This window comes from Stegodyphus dumicola, chromosome 1, assembly GCF_044657685.1.
Source record: "Stegodyphus dumicola isolate Sdum_Otavi_A_Nest chromosome 1, ASM4465768v1".
NCBI classification, from domain to species: domain Eukaryota; kingdom Metazoa; phylum Arthropoda; class Arachnida; order Araneae; family Eresidae; genus Stegodyphus; species Stegodyphus dumicola.
The window spans coordinates 219,902,769-219,922,993 of record NC_140768.1 but is presented as its reverse complement, the minus strand read 5'-3'; the positions used below and the strand labels follow the sequence as shown (position 1 = coordinate 219,922,993).

Genomic DNA, 20,225 nt, shown 5'->3' with positions numbered 1-20,225 from the left:
CATAGGATAGTATTTCATAAAGGACTGCACGATTCAGTATCTCTTAAAGTATTCTTTGATACATTTTAAGAAATTAATCAATGTAAATTTCTCAGAATATAGACTTAGTCTTAGTCACGTATTATCTTTCAATTCATGAAAAATTCGAATTGTTACAAGCATCTTTTAGAAGGAAATTTACAGTTAATAAATTCTTCTTTACTTTAAAAAAGACATTTTAAAGAAGAAAACAGTCTATAGTGACGTTTTTTCAATGGGCATGCAGGAAAATTTCGGTTTTGTATATGAACAAAAAATGGAGATCATAAATTCAAAACTTTTATAGCCTGAGGGCCTTTTTATTTCATTAATTTTTTAACTGGAACCATGTATCTGTGTTCATTCGTTCAAGAAATATTCAGTCGTTTAATGTTTTTTAATGTGTTCATGTACATATTGTGTTCGAAAACTGTCTGCTTTCAAGAATAATTTTTATTAAGAAATGTTTCATAGATATTTGTTTTAAGTCTTATCTTTACCCGAAGCAAGCAAAGAATATTCTGTTTGAATTCTGCTGGCATATTCAAATCTAATAACTGTAATACATTTGAGTAATACTGAAATATTATTATTATAATTTCAGGGTAATAAAGAACAAATTGCCACCAGTATCCGTCTTTGAATGTTTCATATTTATTTGATTTTAATTTCATAATAAAAAAATAATTGTTTTTTAATATTTAGCCTTCTCTTGCCTTATTACATATTCTATACTTTGTCTCCTTTTCAGAAGCTCATCTTGCCCTTGAAATATTATCAGCGACAAGAAATCTGATAATAAATTTTACTACTGTTAAACTTTATGTAGCTTAACAACTTAAAGTTAATGATAGAAATGCTTTAATTGACGTATTCAAACTATTTTAACGTGAATCATTGAAAATATTTGATGCTCTGAATGAGTTTTCTCACATCTGATTAGTTACTATGATAGAATTCGCAATTTATGCTTACTTAATATTATCTTAGTTTACGAACTTCTATCCAACTTTGTTTTCACTTAGAAATTATTTTTACAACAGCTTATTGTTTAATGTTTCATTATGGGTATTGTGTAAGGGTATTATAGAAAATAAAAAACTGTCAATAAAAAGGATAATTTAAGGTAAACCAAGCCTTCTTATGACAGGTAAGGTAACCATCCATTAACTAATCCTTGAAGTAGCTGATCTTGTATTTAACTGTGGTTTTACAAAAACATTATCTTCTATAGATACTACCGCAATAATATTGAAACTCATGACCTCGAAAATTATAATCTGTATTCCAACAGTCTACTCTTTTTCCAGAGAAATCTTGCATTAGTTACAGTTAATATTTGTATCGCTCTCCCCCCAACCAGGATAGTGGTTTGCGTCTCTGACTGCTGTACCGAAGGGCCTGCGTTCGAATTCCACAGAAAGTATGTATGCTTGTAAACGTACAGTGTCTCTGCGGCACGGGGCACTCCGTATATATGCTTGGAGCCGAAAGTCCTCTCAAAACGTTGAGAGTAGGCAAAGAAGGGTCGGAGACCCATCGGACCCGTGGCCCCGAGTGCCTCGTGTCAAAATTGGGGGCGGAACTGAGCAAAGTAATACTGCCAACGACAGGCGCAATCTTGTGTTGGCTGGTGGCAAATATCTGGGCATGTAAGCGCCAATATGAGGTGTGTGCCGACGCCACGAGCCACACAATATCTACTGCTTAGTTAACATTTTAGAAACATCGTGGAATAACACAGATAACTACTGCTTTCTTTAAGCAGTTTTTATTGTTCCTGCAGGTTATCTTCGTAAACAGCTCTGCACATAAATCAATACTGAGATTAATTTTACATATACACATATAAGGAATTCGAAATTGCATTTTGTCATTTTGCAAGCATTTTTATGTTGAATTTTTATTGCCTTAAATTTTAACATAGTCCAAGAAATTAGAACATTTAATTGCCGTGTAATATAAAGAAAAATATCAAATTAATGTGAATACTGTAAACATTAATGAAAATTATCAAGTTTACTATAATTCAGTTTTCTACTACTGATGCACTATATACTATCAGAACAAATGAATGAAAATAAATGCGAATAAGAAACTCCTTGATCAGTAATATTTAACAGTTCAGTTTACCTTGCCCTTCAATCGGCTATGCTGATATATCTAAATATTCGTTCTTCCGATATGCCATCATAACTTCATGTTAACTCTACCTTAAAAAAATACTGCTTCTGAAATATTTTTAGCATTTCTTCAGTATACTATTGCTTCAGTGTCTTAGCACAGTATACTATTATAATGCATCTTATTGAAACCCTGCCTAAAAACGATATAAAAGTTATAAAAGCAGAAATTGTATGTACTAGCATAAAAATATTAACCCTTACAGTTGAATTAAAGAAGAGTTTGCACAATTATAAATAAAGTTTTCTTCCGATTTCTAAAATTACCGCTTCCCACTTTTTATCATTATTTTTTCAAATATAAGATGAATCTTTTCTCTCCATAAAAACGTCGCTAAAACTAGGATGCGCTTCAGAAACATGGTGTCTTATAATCGCAGATATTCCTCAATTTTGAAGCATTATTATTTATAAATTACTAATTTACACAAAAATGCTATTGTTTTAATAAATAAAAATATGATTATTAAAGGAATATTTGCTACATATGTGTTAGTGTTTAATTTGACTCATTTAATTTTCTTAGAAGCAAAGAATTTTTTCCTTATTTTCGTGGGACTAAAAGTAAGGGATGCGCTGTAGAATCAAAGAAATGAGGAAACATTTTTGGGTTTTTAAAACGTGTCATAATGCTTTTTCATTGAAATATATTAATTATATGGATCCAAATGAAAATTTTCTTCTTCTACTGAAATTTATTTCGACTAGATAAATTTATTCTTCTTATCAGACATGGAAACATGCAACTGGAAACAATTTTAGGAATTTATAGTAGACTGAATTTCCTTAGCATAATAATTAGCTGCTAATGTAATCATATTATGTGCTTTAGAATTGCTTCAGAATTTTTGTAACCAACACGCAAACTTGTCAACTAGAACCGTAGCTAGATATTTAAAGCTTCCAGACTCTAATTCATTATTACTATTCACAATATTGTAAAGATATCATATACATAGCTATAAAATAAGGAAACTATTATACTGTTGTGAAAATTTACATTGTTGCCTCGGTATACGTTCGTTGTAGAATAAGTCCAACTCAATATACGTCTTGTTCGAAAACGAAAATGTTTGTTTGGTATACTAAATTAGTTGTCAATAAGACATAATTTCGATGAATGACAATTATTTGCCCCACATGTTTTACCTCTTTCGAAAATATTCAGCAATCAATTTTGTTCAAAAGCGAGATAATAAATATGCGCCAACCTCTGATGCCAAATCTTTGCTGAATAAATGGATGTGAAACTTTCCTCAGAAGTACCGTCCCTGCAGTGCTCACAAGCCAACAAAACTGTATGGAATGACCAAACAAGAATTTTTCCCGAACATCCCATAGAAAAAAACAGGAGCATTTTTCTTTAAATAGATTTTTAATAAAAGTCAGACCTGGTGATCTTCAACAAGGTCCGAGTAGGGACCTGACAGATAAAAAGAGATAAATAAATTTTTTAAATTTTCATTTGTGTATATAAACTATATTACACATACTGAATTTGTAATTTAGTTTTAAACAATCTTATGATAATAATAGCTATAGCATTTTTTATAAGAACAGATTAATTATTTTATCTTCTTTTCTTATTAGAAAAGTTCGTTCGATATACGTTCAGTTTGGTATAAGTCCAAAATTCTGAATTAATCACATATACCGAGATACCGCTGCATTTCAATGAATTCAGTTCTTATAAAGCTAGATTTTAATTATTTTTTTTTTCTTTTAACGTTCAATCGATGGAAACTGTTGTTAATGATAACCAATTTCATAATTTCAGCAGCTAATATTAACTTAATACGAATCATTTAACAAAATAGAGTAGTAAATCTGTAGAATATTGAGAAATGGAAATAATAAAAATTGATCTGTGGGTTTGAATTATACTCTCTTAGTTTATTTTTTAAATGCATAAATTAACTTTACCTATCTTCATCATGTAAATATTTTAAATAATTTTTCTGTAGAAATACCGATGTCTTTTTCACTTTGTCCAATTAATGAATCGTACAAAATAAAAATTTCTGCTACAGGTTAACTATTTAAGTGAGACACACCGAACTAATATATCGAAGTCAACTGAAGTGCAATATGACTCATTTATATCATGTATGCTTTGTCCTAATATTTCTAAAGTCTTAAGCCGTAACAAAAAAAATATCCGAAGGTAAATTTTTATAATTTATTTCCTGTAAACACTTTATTTCTTCAATTCAAATTATTTTTCCTCTACATTTGTAATATTTTACCCTAAGACGTTTATTATTATTCTGTAATTCTGAGCATAATTTACCTCTAATTGAGTATATTTTAGTATTCATCCTACAACTGTATAATCTATTATTCAATAGTCGTACACAAATTTATATTTTGCATAGTTTTATTCCATATGTAGATTTAGATAATCTGAAGTTTCATCAACTAATATTTGTCTAGCCTGGTCTTAATCTATTTAAGACGGCTGTTTATGTGAGTATCGTTTGCTTCATTTTATTGTTGCAAACAGCGTAAATTCCTTTTGCTTTTCTTCCTTTAGTTTTGAACTTTATGTGTGGCAACAAGATAATTGATTGATAGAATTGTGTTTGTGACAGCCATGTAGAATGGCTCGCTTATTTTGTATCAATTATTTTGCATCGCTGACAAGTGTAATTTAATAAAAGTGTAGGAATACAGTCCATTTGTTGATTGATAATAGTTTGTGAAACATATTAAGTTTTACTAGAATACATATTGTTGGTCAAAAGTCTAGCCGGAGAGCTAGTGAAGATAGTGACTGTTCTAAGTGTATTCTAACAACGCAAATATGTATATAGTTTGTAAAAATTATCCACTTTGTGAGGTAAGTGGATTTTGAACAAAAATTCGTTTAATTTATTGTTAAATTTTAAGAACAATGTTGTAATACAACATAGAATTCGATTTCATTTTAATAATAGTGTTAAGTGATTTAAGAACAATTTCTGTTTTTGAATTGATCAATTATGAGTGAACTTATAACTTTTAAAACAAAAAGAGCGGTCTTACGCAGGAGTGTTACTAATTATGTAAAGAAAATTGAAACTATTTTAACTGCAGATGAAATTAATTTAATAGAACTAGAGGAATGTGTCGAATTATTGAAACAAAAAGAAACTGAGTTAAGGAAGCTTGATTCTGAAATCGAAAGTTTAATTACAGATACTAAAGAATTAGAAAACGAAATAGATAATGTTCAGGAGTACACAGATAAAATTTATGTGTGGAAATTTAAAGGTGAAAAAATATTAAAAAATCAAAATAATAAAAATTCTAATGGTGTAATTTGAGAACAGGTTCTTGACAATATTAAATTACCCAAGTTAACATTACCGACTTTTGGTGGTAATATTACAGAATGGATAGCTTTTAAAGATCTTTTCAGTGCTTGTGTAAGAAATAATACAAATTTATCTAATGCTCAAAAATTGCAGTATTTGAAGGCTTCGTTGAAAGGTGAAGCATATCGCATTATTCAAACCATTCAAATTTCGGATTGTAATTTTGAAATAGCATGGAATCTGTTAGACGAAAGATATTCAAATAAGAGAGAACAAATTTTTGCATATATTAAATGTTTTTTAAGTTTACCAACTATTCAAAATGAATCAGCATTTGCTATTTTAAATTTAGTTGACAATATTAATGAAATAATTCGTTCTTTAGAAGTATTGAATCAAACCATTGATAATTTTGGTGACACTTTAATGACTTATTTAATTTTGCAAAAATTAGACCCTGCTACAAAATTATGGTGGGAACGTCAGTTAAAATCTAATGAAATTCCAAAACTTACGACTTTAATTGAATTCCTAAAAAACTATGCAAGAACACTTCAAAATAGCAAATCAACAAGTAATAAGGTACCTAAATCTGTGTTTCAAAATAAGAATAATGTTCTGGTTGCTACTTTGGGTTGTGGTTATTGTAAAGAAGATCATAGTTTAGCCAAATGTTCGAAATTTCTAAATTTGTCGGTTCAGCAAAGGATAGAATTTGTAAAATCTAATCGTTACTGTTTTAATTGTTTATCTAATATGCACTTGCTCAAAAAATGCAAGAGTTTAAATACATGTCAACATTGCTTTAAGAAGCATCACAGTATTTTGCATATTGTAAATAATTCAAAGAATAAAACTCAGTTAAACAGTATATCTCCGCCTACGCAATCTATCATTAAAAGAGATGAATTAACGAGTCCTAAGGACGTTTCAGCCACAGTTTGTGCCTCTCATTATGATTCGAATGCAAAAGGTAATCAAACCAGTCACATTTTATTGTGTACTGCTTTAATAAAAGTTCAAAATTCTAAGCAACAATTTGTGAAGTGTAGATGTTTATGTGACACTGGATCTCAGAGATCATTTATTTCAAGGGATTGTGTGAAGAAATTAGGATTACGAGTGAAAGATAATTCCATTTCTGTATCATGTTTAGGAGAATTTAATACTATAAGTAATGGGGAAGTCGATTTAGTATTCACTTCTCATTTTAAAAGTGATATTCGTGTATCAACATCAGCGTTTGTACTGGACAAGGTGACAGATAACATTCCCTATGTATCTTTGCCATCAATCATCTTCGATAACTTCAGTGATTTACAATTAGCTGATCCATTATTTTACAAGTCACAACCAGTTGACATTTTATTTGGAGTAAATGTATTTCTGCATTTAATGACGGGAGAAATTGTCAAACGTGGTCCTGATCTACCATTTGCTCTAAATTCGAGGTTGGGATGGATAATTTCGGGTACTACAAATTTTGAATCTACAAATTTTGAGCCAGTATATGTAAATCATTTGAATACAAATACAGATGAGTTAGTAAATTCTTTCTGGGAGTGAGAAAAGTTTCCAAATGTACAACCTTTAACAAATGAAGAAAAACTTTGTGAAGAACATTTTAAAAACTCGCATTTTAGAGACACATCAGCTCGTTATTCAGTTGCATTACCATTCAAACATAATAGAGATATTCTAGGTGACTCCCGTGAAATGGCGTACAGAAGATTTCAATACTTGGAGAAGAGGCTGTTATCTATGAAAGAAATTTACAACCAGTATATTCAGTTTATGAAAGAGTACTTTTCACTAGAACACGTAGAATTAGTGCCAGACACAGATTATGAATTAGAGAATAAACACTATTATGTCCCACATCACTTCGTGTTGAAGGACTCTAGCTTAACAACAAAATTGAGAGTTGTTTTCGATGCGAGCGCTAAAACAACCACAGGTGTTTCTTTAAATGATACACTAATGATAGGCCCAAAAATACAAGATGACTTAATTTGTATTTTACTAAGATTTAGACTTCATAACATTGCAATAACCGCTGATATTAAAATGATGTACAGACAGATAAAGGTTCATGAAAAAGATAGAGATTTTCAGAGAATATTATGGAGAGATAGCCCATATAAGCAAATACAAGTTTGTCGTTTGAAAACAGTTACATATGGAACTGCAGCTGCTCCATATCTTGCAACCAAAGTGTTGAGTCAGTTAGCGATTGATGAAGGATTGAACTTTCCAAAGGCAAAGAATATAGTTTGAAGAGATTTTTATGTTGATGATATGTTAACTGGTGTAAAAGATAGTTCGGAAGGTATTGCATTGATAGAAGAATTGCAACATCTGCTAAAAAGTGGTGGCTTTGAGCTTCACAAATGGTCGACAAGTGAACCGTCGTTGTTAAAAACCTCTGGCTTAACAAACACAGATAGTGACAATATTCATCGTGTAATAGAAGACAAACCATTGAAAGTTCTGGGATTGGAATGGCATCCGGACAATGATGAATTCAAATGTAATGTCGGTGTAATAGAGTATCAAAGTGTTCCGACTAAAAGGATTATTTTGTCATTCGTAGCAAAACTATTCGATCCATTGGGGTGGATAACTCCGTCTCGCTAAAATGATCCTTCAGCAATTGTGGAAATTACAGTTATCATGGGATGATCCTGTAACAGAAGAGATTGATCGAAATTGGAGAAATCTATGTAGAGAAGTTAAACTTTTGAATTCTATAAATATACCTAGGAAAATTCTGCTACCTGATTATTTTCGATGTGAACTTCACGGATTTTGTGATGCGTCTGAAAGAGGTTATGCAGCAGTTATTTATATCAAAACTTGCAATAACTCTGACATTAATGTTAAACTCGTAACAGCTAAAACTCGTGTAGCACCATTAAAATCTATTACGATTCCAAGACTGGAATTATGTGCAGCAGTGTTATTGGCACGCTTAATTCAGTCTGTAAAAGCTGCATTAGTTATAAATTTTGATTTAGTGCAAGCTTGGAGTGATTCACAAATCGTGTTGTCATGGCTAAGGTCAGATCCTAAAAAATGGCAAGTATTCGTATCCAATAGAGTTTCTGAAATACAATCCATCTTACCACCTGAGAACTGGAGTCATGTTGATGGAAAGGAAAATCCAGCTGATTGTGCTTCACGTGGATTATTTCCTGCAGAACTATTATCTCATCAATTGTGGTGGAATGGTCCTTCTTGGTTAAAGTGCAGTGAGATTGCCTTATCTAAAAATATTCTTATAGATGAAGAGGCATTACCAGATGCACGTAAAACAGTCTCATTTGTAGTTTCTGAACCTGTACAGGAACTTGCTATTATATCAAATATATCTTCATTTCCAAAGTTACAACGCATATTTGCTTGGATATTCAGATTCATATCGAATTCTAAAGTAGCATATCTAGAAAGAAATACGTCTTTTTTATCTAGTAATGAAATTCGAGCTGCAACTTTCTGTATTGTCCGAATAATACAGCGATTTCACTTTTTTAAAGAAATTCAATGTTTGGAGTTGGGAAAGGACTTACCTACAAACAGCAACCTCCTTAGCTTGTGTCCAATTTTAGATGACAACAAAGTGTTACGTGTAGGAGGAAGACTGAAAAATACGCAACTATCAGAAAATGAAAAACATCCAATCTTATTACCTTCAAAACACAATCTGACAGAAATCATAATTAGACACTTTCATGTCAAATATCTGCATGCAGCACCGGAACTTCTTCTATCTTTAATTAGACAGCAATTTTGGATCATAGCTGCTAGATCTGCTATCCGAAAAGTAGTGAAATCTTGTATTACGTGTTGTAAACTTAGAGCTAAAACTGCAAGTCAAATAATGGCTGATCTACCGGAATCTAGAGTAACACAATCACGACCATTTCCTCGAACTGGAATAGATTTTTCTGGACCGTTCATGATTAAACATCGTGCAGGACGTGGACAAAAATCATTTAAATATTACGTATGCTTATTTGTGTGTTTTGTAATCAAGGCAGTACATCTTGAAGTGGTAGAAGATTTGTCAACAATGGCATTTTTAAGTGCATTGAAACGATTTATTGCAAGAAGAGGGAAACCATTTGAGATTTATAGTGACTGCGGTACTAACTTTAAAGGTGCAGACAAAGAAATCAGAAAATGTTTTTTGCAATGTAAGCAAAATCAAGAAATTCACAAATTTTTGTCTTTAGAGGAAATAAAATGGATATTCAACCCGCCATCATCTCCCCATTTTGGTGGACTATGGGAATCGGCAGTAAAGTCAATGAAAATACATCTAAAAAGGACTGTTGGTGATACTGTGCTGACCTATCCGGAATTTCAGACCTTGATAGCGCAGGTTGAGGCTTGTCTGAACTCTAGGCCATTGTGTCCAACATCGGCTGATCCAAATGATTTAACTGCATTAACACCTGGTCATTTCCTAATAGGAACGTCTTTAACTGCCATACCTGAACCAGACCTAAATTATAGTTCCTTCAATCACATTGACAGATGGCATGTGAGACAGTTTATTTTTCAGCACTTCTGGAAAAGATGGAGTCGAGAATACCTGTCTCAGCTTCAACAAAGACCTAAATGGCAAAAATGTCAAAACAATTTAGAAGTCAATGACTTAGTCCTCATCAAAGAAGACAACCTTCCGCCTCTTAAATGGAGGTTAGGGAGAATAATTGCTGTTCATCCGGGCTCAGATCAAAGAGTCAGAGTTGCTAGTATTAAAACTGGTCATGGTGTCATAAAACAACCAATCGTGAAATTGTGTCCTCTTCCTATTCAGACTAAAAAACTATGAACTGCTTCGCATATAATATTTTGTATTATTTTTCTTATGTTTATCTTTTATTACAGACTAAGAAGTTTCAAAATGCTCCAACTGTTGAAATCCCCTGGGATTTCAATGAGGGCCAGGATGTTTATGTGAGTATCGTTTGCTTCATTTTATTGTTGCAAACAGCGTAAATTCCTTTTGCTTTTCTTCCTTTAGTTTTGAACTTTATGTGTGGCAACAAGATAATTGATTGATAGAATTGTGTTTGTGACAGCCATGTAGAATGGCTCGCTTATTTTGTATCAATTATTTTGCATCGCTGACAAGTGTAATTTAATAAAAGTGTAGGAATACAGTCCATTTGTTGATTGATAATAGTTTGTGAAACATATTAAGTGTAAAGAACAACGGCAAATATTCGCACTTATTGTTTTTGCCTAAATGTATGATTTATGCTCTTTTGTCTGCTAACATACATAATTTATCTTCTATTTTTAGCAAAATTTGGAGTGCGTTGGATTATTTGATCATGGCAGAGATGCAAATACTTTTATGCTTAAAGATGCAAATATTCTCTGCTTATTTGAGTATTTGTTATAAGAAAAGGACTTATTGTGAAGTCAGATGCGGAGGGGGAGGGGAGGACAAAATCCTTAAGGTATTATTGGTGTTAATAAATAATTATAATCTATTAAAAATGTAATCTATTATAAATCAATTATAATCGGTTATAATTAAATCAATTATAATCTATTATAAATTATAATATATTAACAATAAATAAATCTATTATTGGTGTTATCTAGCAGATGATACTTAAAATGATAGAAACAGGGGACAAACATGTTATCAATGTATATTTTTGACATTTCTTTACATTTTAGGTTAAAAATGTGTTAAATTTCAGAATTGCTAGACATGTTTCCACAAAAATGTTAATCAATGTTTTTCTTTGTCACTTATAATTATCAAGGTCTAAGGAATTAAATGGACTAAAATCCAATTGATAAAATAAACTTTATGTTAAATGTACTTCTTTGAGTACATACAATAGCTATTTTGGGGGGAAATAAAATGTTCTGACAAAATGTTAGATATGTACATAAATCTAATTTTAGCTCATTTAATTCCCAGCATTTCATAGAATATTTGAGAAAAGTTTCATAACATTACTACAGTAATATAAGGTTAAGTTAAGGTTTTTTTTCGTGACAGAAAAATGGAAAAAAATCACGTTTTCAAAACGTAAGTTTAATGGAATGTAAACATAAGCATAACGAAAAACAAGTTGCCAAATATAAAAATTAAATTGCAAATCCAAACTTACTTTCTAGCTCTTAATAACAAACTGAAAAGTTCAAAATCATCTTCAGAACATCAGCAAAAATATTCAAATGAAAAATTCTCATTTAAAAGCTATTTAGAGTAGTCTGTGTACCTTCAGACATCAGCTTCCGACTTCTTAAAGAGAAACTACGGTTCACGGCATGGGACAAGAACAGCCATATTAACGACTGGAGAGACAAAATAAAAGAAATTTTGGGAAATTAAATGTATGAGCTTTAAAATAAAGTAATACAATTTTTTGAAATATTCAACAAAATTCACGATTATAACTTAGTTGGATGGATACTTTAATGAAAGCATCTCATTCAAGCTGTGAAATAGAACAAGACTCCTACTACTTATATTACACGACTTCGGCAGTTCATCTTTTGGAGCTATATTATTAGAAAATTACATAATTTTCACATTCAAGCATCGTATTAAAACAAAAAATACATATATTACTACTAATATTGGAATATGAATAGTAGATGTAAATACGTTAGAATTTCGATGAATTCTTTTGCATGCAACACTATTTGTTTTCTAGAAAGGTGTCCTGAGATAAAAATTATAAGTCAATTACCTTGATTTTACCTTGAAATATAATATATAATATTTGTGCATTGCATAGAAATGTTGTTAAGTTTTGTGTTTGAATCATGTTTAATTTTCCTTATAAACATAATAAGGAAGCTGTAAAATCTAAGGGTAAGGTTGCTATCGACGGGCCGGCTCCTTTGGTGACTCCCCTCCATTATTTCTAATTATTAATAGTGGGCTATACCTGTTGACTGTTTAGCTTGAAGCATACATAAAGCTTGAAAACTGCCATCTTGATTGGGAATTGATCCTTATTCAAACAAGGTTCCTTTACAAGAAGATAACATTTTTGTACATTCTTCTAATTTACCAATGTAAAGTATAGATATGAGTGAGTCGTTAATAGCGTTTTAGTTGTTACTAATAACATTTAAAATTTTCAGGTTATAGTTATTGTTATTTTCATACTAGCCTAACTAGAAATTACCCTCAAATCCTCATTTTCATTAAATTGGTCCTAATAAATGAAATTCAATGTTATTTCTTATATTCTCGCATTAGGTGTATTTTATGAATTCATCTCCTGATTCCTCGTGAATAATGCGAAGTTATCAGTGTGTTTCAACGTATTTTCAATGGCCTGTATTAGGTTTTCACCAGCGTTTTATATTTTTGAATCATGCTCAAAATAGTTTTAAACATTTTATTGACTTGTATTAAGATGATACTATATTAGAAAGAAAATAGCTACTGGCCCATTCATAGAAACTCCCCAGCTCAATGAAGGCACCCGGTTTCCTTCATTGAACCAGTGCCACCTATTTTCATTTTTCTAATATATACTGAACATTTCACCATTATAAGGACTAGTCCTAGATATGTGTAATATGGAAAATAATAGTTGTACAAAACTGTAAAATTGCTAAATTTGACGATTTTAAGGATCATTTTGTAAAAGTGGCCCGACTCTATGTCATACCCTTATGCCATTTTAGGCTTCTCATTGTCTGATATTTTATCTCATGATAAAATTCTGTTCAATTAGCGTTATTTGGCTGTATACAATGGTTGTTTGCTTTGCTATAACTGAATTACGGACGTATTCCGTATTCCTTCAATTATCCAGCCTGCCTTGCTATGAACGCTCTGATGGCCCAACCATGGAAACCATATCGAGGCTAATATTTTGTAACTTTTTTAAGTTCAAGAATAAAATGTCACTATATCTGATTTAGTAAAAGACTTTCAGGATTAATTAAATTTATAATTACATAATGATCTCATTTTCTTTGTTATAAAAATAATTATAAGCTACTAATCTAACTTTAATCTAAACCTGAGTATCCTTAATTTCTACTTAAAATAAATATGTTATTGAAATGATCGCAATGATTTACATTACTTCTTGAATAAGTTATGCCTATTTGCTCTTTTAAAATTGTATCTGTACAATAAATAGAGTAAGGAACATGCATAGTGTAGAAATTAAGTCAGAAAATTATTCAGTGGTAGGGTAGCATAATTTTACTGTTGTTCTCAGCAAGAATTTTCAGTAATGAATACTTGTTAGAGACTTTAGCTGAATCCGACGTTAAATTTATAATATACGCTACATATTTTGCGATCTGATAATAGCTTTGTGCTTTTCTGCAGTACATCTCTGATTTTGATGTTAACCTTATCAAATCGTGGCCAACGCTGTGAAAAGACGCCTCCAAATTTCTTGATTGGAGAAGAGAGTTGAAAGCTTAATTTTCATTGCTTTCAGTAAATATGCCTACCAATTCCAACGAGGATTCATGGTTCTGTGCTACCTGTTGTGATGACTTCAAGGAAGACATGCTTCAGTGTCTATCCTGTAAAGTGTGAGTTCATGAGAAATGTGCTGGTGTATAAAGGGAATAAAAATGTATTATTGCAAAAACTGCAATTTAACCCATCAAGAATTGATGCAGTAATTTGAGTAAGATTTATAGCGTAATTTTAATAGTAGGCTTAATAATTATTTTATGCTATTTTAAAATTTTCAGGTTATAGTTATTGTTATTTTCATACTAGCCTAACTAGAAATTACCCTCAAATCCTCATTTTCATTAAATTGGTCCTAATAAATGAAATTCAATGTTATTTCTTATATTCTCGCATTAGGTGTATTTTATGAATTCATCTCCTGATTCCTCGTGAATAATGCGAAGTTATCAGTGTGTTTCAACGTATTTTCAATGGCCTGTATTAGGTTTTCACCAGCGTTTTATATTTTTGAATCATGCTCAAAATAGTTTTAAACATTTTATTGACTTGTATTAAGATGATACTATATTAGAAAGAAAATAGCTACTGGCCCATTCATAGAAACTCCCCAGCTCAATGAAGGCACCCGGTTTCCTTCATTGAACCAATGCCACCTATTTTCATTTTTCTAATATATACTGAACATTTCACCATTATAAGGACTAGTCCTAGATATGTGTAATATGGAAAATAATAGTTGTACAAAACTGTAAAATTGCTAAATTTGACGATTTTAAGGATCATTTTGTAAAAGTGGCCCGACTCTATGTCATACCCTTATGCCATTTTAGGCTTCTCATTGTCTGATATTTTTTGTTATTAGAACTTTCAAATAAATGTAATAAATTTACTTTTAAAAAAATGTTTGATTTTGATTTGACAAAATTTATTTCTGGAAAGGATTTAGAAGGCTCTTGGTAGAACGAATTATCATTATCTTGTTAGATGGATTGAAAATAATGTTCGTTTTATACACAGTGTTTCCCATATTTTGAAGAAAATTACATTTTTACGTTATTCAGATTTACTTTGCAACTACAATGTCTCACAAAAGTGAACGTGAAAATATTTAAATGCAATTCAACTACAAATATAAAATGAGTATTTCTTTGAAGTATGCTTTTAAATAGCATACTTTCATAAAAAGCGTGTTTTTTGAAAAAATAAGCATCTCTTCTTTGTAGTGGATAAAATTATCATAAATATTTACGAATACTGTCAGAGCTGCAAATACAATTTCATGTAGAAAATATATTATGCAAATTTATGGAATTATTTTTCACTGAATAATTTTTCACTGAATAGGCAGCATCCATAAAATTACCTGCCTGAATCCGTAGATAAAATTAAAAATTTATGTTATTTCATCACTTTGTTGTCATGGGTCTAAAAAGATGCTACTGAAAATTTGAAAATTAATTCTTGCTTTATAGTTAAAAAGGAAGAAAAATAATTAAAAAGAAACGATTAATTTTATGCATTTAACTCTTTTTTTTTTATATATTAAGGTGAATTAGAGCATGACAGAACTCAACAATGAAAGAAGCCTTGTAACATCATTAAAGCTTTCCTGTAGAATGCAATGCAACGTTTTCGGGAAATAATAATCAAAATAATTGGAGACTGGATGTTGCCATATTTGCATCAGAATTTTAATGATCATGCATGTAAAGCACTTGTTAATCCAAGTGCTATCAAAATAGTAATGTTATCGGCCTGGTATATTTAACAGTGGAAAGGAAATTGTTCTGCATCTGTAAAATAAAGAGATTTCAAGTTTCTTTTCCAAAATCTGAAAGGAATAAAGATTTTGAATGTTAGGAAAAAATGATGTTTGCTGGCCAAAGCTAATGTAATAGCTTTGGTGAGGGTGGTCATTTTCTGACTTAAAGAGACTTCTAAGAAGAATTTCGAAATTTAATTTAGTTCAAACAGTGGAAAAATGTTAAGTCCAAGTTACGATATTTGAAATTATAATCTAAAGTTTATTTATTGATCAGTAGAAATATAATCATAATTTTAAATGAAATCTGAAATTCTGAGTACAACAATAACCTTCATCATCAATAAATACATTAATAAGTGCGAGATTCTGACAGCAGATTAATTCGTGCAAAATTTTCAATCGTTATCCAGGTCTAAACTCTATTAAACTCTAAAACTCAAAATATGGAACACAAAATTCGAAAATAAAATATTTCTCTGAAGGAGCTATTGAAATTACTAATATGAGTAAACTGAAGTAAAACCAGTCTAGAAATAATAAAAAGTTAATTAAATCCAGGCTGAGAAAATTAGACCGTATTTTGAAAGCTAAAAGAAAGTATTCTGTAAGACGTTAAAACAGTTAATGAAAGTTTAACAACTGTGCTTTTTGAATTTTATAGTAACTGTGAGATCCCTTTAGTGATATGTTTAAAAAGGGTTAATATTAAATATTACTTTTATAATCAATATCAAAGCTTCGAACCTAATTAATACACGGCGTTTGAACTTCCTTGCTTTTTGACATAATTTGTTGAGTGTAAAAGTATCTGATCAGTTTTGCGAGATGCTTTTTATGAATTAAATATATTTTAATTTTTAATAGAAATCTAGTAAATACGGACGCTGATATTTCTTCAAACAGCTTACACGTCGCAGAAAAAAAAAGAGTACAGACAGTTTTATATCGTCCGTTTTACAGCGCCGTTTGACGAAATTTAACTTGCATTTGTTATGTCTCAAAAACGCGACTTTGGATATATATATATATATATATATTAGATTTATATACTATATCAATAGTTCTAACATAGAAAGTCTGTCAGAACTTAGAATATCTTTTTCTGAAATGTCATACCAATTTTTTTTTCAGATTTCGATTCTACGACTCAATGCCTAAATATACAATTTTGTAAAATTTACTGAGAAAATTACCCAGAAATTCCAAAATTTATCTTGGCGCACTTTTTTCAGTTTAAGCCAAGATAATTCACTTGCAGAAATTCTTTATTTATGGTGGCCTACTTTCCTATTTCGTTTCATCGTGCACGAGATAAAGAAAATCTGCATCGTTCCTTATTTAAAGTAATTTTCTATATATTATACTTTTTAACCATAGCTGTTATTTTTAGATCCGTAAACGACATTTGGCGTTATTACTGCTTAAAACAAAGATGCCAATATGTAAATTCACACATATCTTAAGAAATTTTGAATAAAAGAACTTATAACAATTGGCATGAGTCACCCTTAAAATGGATCATCTGCTCTAGGTCACGTGATGCGAGATTCGCCAAAATATAAGCATTCCTTTTTTACAAGTCGAACTTAGAGTTAGAAGTTGGAACGCTTCGAGCGAACTATGTAGCTAGAAAAATCTCTCTCACTTTTATTGTTCCTTTTTTGCGTGTTAATTCATAAATAAATATGTTTTCGCCATATTTAATTGTCTTAGTTGTTAGCCCGAGATTCTTTAATAATGGATAAGAAGAAATATGTGTAAGATAAAAAATATGAAAGCAAACTTCCAGATTTAATTCACTATAACTATATATATAATTCTTATATTTTTTATTTCATTTGGGAACTTCATCTATCTGTTCTAAAAATAGCGCTGTAAGTCTCAACTGCTCAAATTAATTATGCGATCTTACGTAACCGTTAAAGCAGATGCCTCTTGACCAATCACCGAATTGTAAACCATAACTAAAAACGGCGCTCATATCAAACGGCGCTCAAATAAAAATTTTATTTATATATATAACACGTTTTATATTAATATATTCAGTATCTCATTCCATAAAAGACACGATTTTCTGTCAAAATACCTATGTTATAACAGTGCTATATCATACAGATCTGATACACATATAATAAGTCGCGCTTTCGAGGCATGAAAAATTCAAGTTAAATTTAGTCAATCGGCCCAGTAGAACAGGAGATATAGAACTGTCCCATCTTGTTTTTTGTATAGAGTGTACATATGGATATTTTAAAACATCGTGCACCCGCTGTGCGCATTTTTTTTCTTGCATTTTTGTGTATTCTAATGTAGCACACACCTAAACACATATGAAAATACTCAAGTACCTTTGAATATTAGAAATATTTAAAATTGTTACCTGTATCTGCGTAATATAGCCCAGAAATGTTTAAAATTATTACATGTATTTGCGTAATATAACCATGCTCTGAATAATGTATACCTAAAATGATCACAGCTACCTCAATAGGATGACAATGAATCCTTTCCTTATCAACATAATGATTACTACTGATGAAATTCCTACCAATCGAAAGATTATTGATGAAGATTAGAATTGCATTTTATATTAATCATATATTTTAGACATTCTAGGACAATTATTTATCGACACTGGTTTTAAACTGAACATAATACGGGCCTTGCTATCTATCTTCTTAAAATCTGTGCACGTCTGTCCGTTTCCTTGTTTGTTTGTTTGGGGCATTATCTCCTCCGGAACGCCGCCTGTTGAGTTTCGAGAGGGACACACGTGGATTCCAAAAATTCGTAGAAATTCATTTCGACCATTCTCAGCTTCGTACAACTTTAATCAGCTGAGATATTAATTAGAAACTCTGAAAACGCTAATTTTCGTGCTCATTTTTCCAAGTGGCAATAGTCTTACCAGCTGGAGTTAAAAATGTGCTTTATTTCGAAATATGTTGCCATTGCTCGCTTTCAGATTATAGGGTTTGTTAATAAAATGTTTCCAAGTTTTGCAAACTATGAAATAAAAATAGCGTTGCCAAACATTAAATATATTATTATTACATAAGGTCATGCTCTGACGTTGAAGAAAGCACGCGATTTCATATGACGCCCTTCTATGTCGAAAATATTTCGTTAATGTCAGCATTTGAAATAAATAGCTGCTGTTGGCACCTTTTTTTTTTTGTTAAGGTTAGGGTAATTGACCCTATATGTTATTGCCACTTTAATTCTTTTATTGGTATTGAGAAAAAGTTGTCATAGTACACTTAATTTAAATCATAACGTCATACGTATACATATTAACCTGAAGAGTCCAAAGTTTTTGCTTCCTTGTTTGGCAACAAAAAAAATTATTTACGAATTGGCTGTTGCTTCGAAAGAATGAACTGACTTCATTCACATTCAAATGTTTTCATGCACTTTCTTTTCAGGTGTACTTAGAAGTCATAAATTTTGCTTTGGTCGCATCTAGTAATTACAGTGGTACATTCAATTAATAGTTCATTTTATTTTCAGTTTTTCAGTACATAGAACTTATAAATATTGCTTTGGCCATATCCCGCTCATTTGGCGGGCTTGCCCACTATTATGATAATATAGAAATAGATGAAAAACATCATTGACTTTACAACTCTATCACAAAGTTATCCTACAGAATTTCAATTTTTCCTTTCTCTTATATGACAATGAACATGTAATTGACTATGAAGGTGCAATTTGTGTAACAAGCCCTATCGTCGTTTTCAATCCAAATCTTAGAAATCGAGTCGCGTTCCCTCTTTTCTTGAGTTTGTTTCACATCAGAGATTTATTTGGCATTTTGCCCTTTACCCCGATTATTTTTGTAGATTAACATTTTATTCAAATAACCAGCAATCTATTTTAATCTCTTTAACAACTGTGTTTTGCTCAGTTGCAAGTAAACATATTTTTATGTTCTAAAATAAAGTATTTACAATTTTGTAACCCTCCAACACAAAATATCCAGGCCCAGAATTGGCATTTTAACAGTAATAATAATAAATTAAAAACGCGAAACTATTTTGTCTCTAAGACGTCCATAACATCTAAATACCATTTGCGTAAATATTATGAAACATAGTGTACATCCTTAACTAAGAATAAACTCTGCAATCCTTATTTGTCAACAGCCTTATCTTTTTACTTACCCCAGTTAACTGAGGGGATTTAAAATAAAAGCAAAAAATAGAATGCACCGGAATTTTCTCAGCGCTGTTGTGAAAATAGGAGCCGAGTTAAGGGTCACAAAAAATGTTGCATGGTGTTCCCTAGATTTTCAGAAATGAGGAAAATCTTCTTTCTGTCAAGATTAGTGCCGCAATATCTACTCTTTTCAACAGATATGACAGTAATTACCTATGAAATTTGGAGTTTTTAATAAGATGTTAGTGAAGGAGGTGCTTACAGTCTCTTATTTTATTCCTAGTTTTCTGTTACTTTTGCGAACGTTTATCTGACATTGTTGCGGGAAAGATTATTGGGTAGGATTTTTTATCATTTTACTTTTGAAT

At 30.9% G+C, this 20,225-nt stretch overlaps 1 protein-coding gene across 6 annotated transcripts in view; it reads left to right on the top strand.

The window, feature by feature from the left end:
* LOC118179667 (glutamate-gated chloride channel-like) overlaps window positions 1-20,225 on the top strand; it is a 683,063-nt gene that overhangs the window by 267,434 nt on the left and 395,404 nt on the right. The window contains exon 2 of one of the 6 annotated variants that reach the window (XM_085825811.1): window positions 10,394-10,462. The exons of the other annotated variants lie outside the window; for them this stretch is intronic. The gene's annotated coding sequence lies outside the window, so the exon portion shown is untranslated. The remainder of the gene's footprint in view (window positions 1-10,393; window positions 10,463-20,225) is intronic. 6 annotated transcript variants of the gene reach the window in all.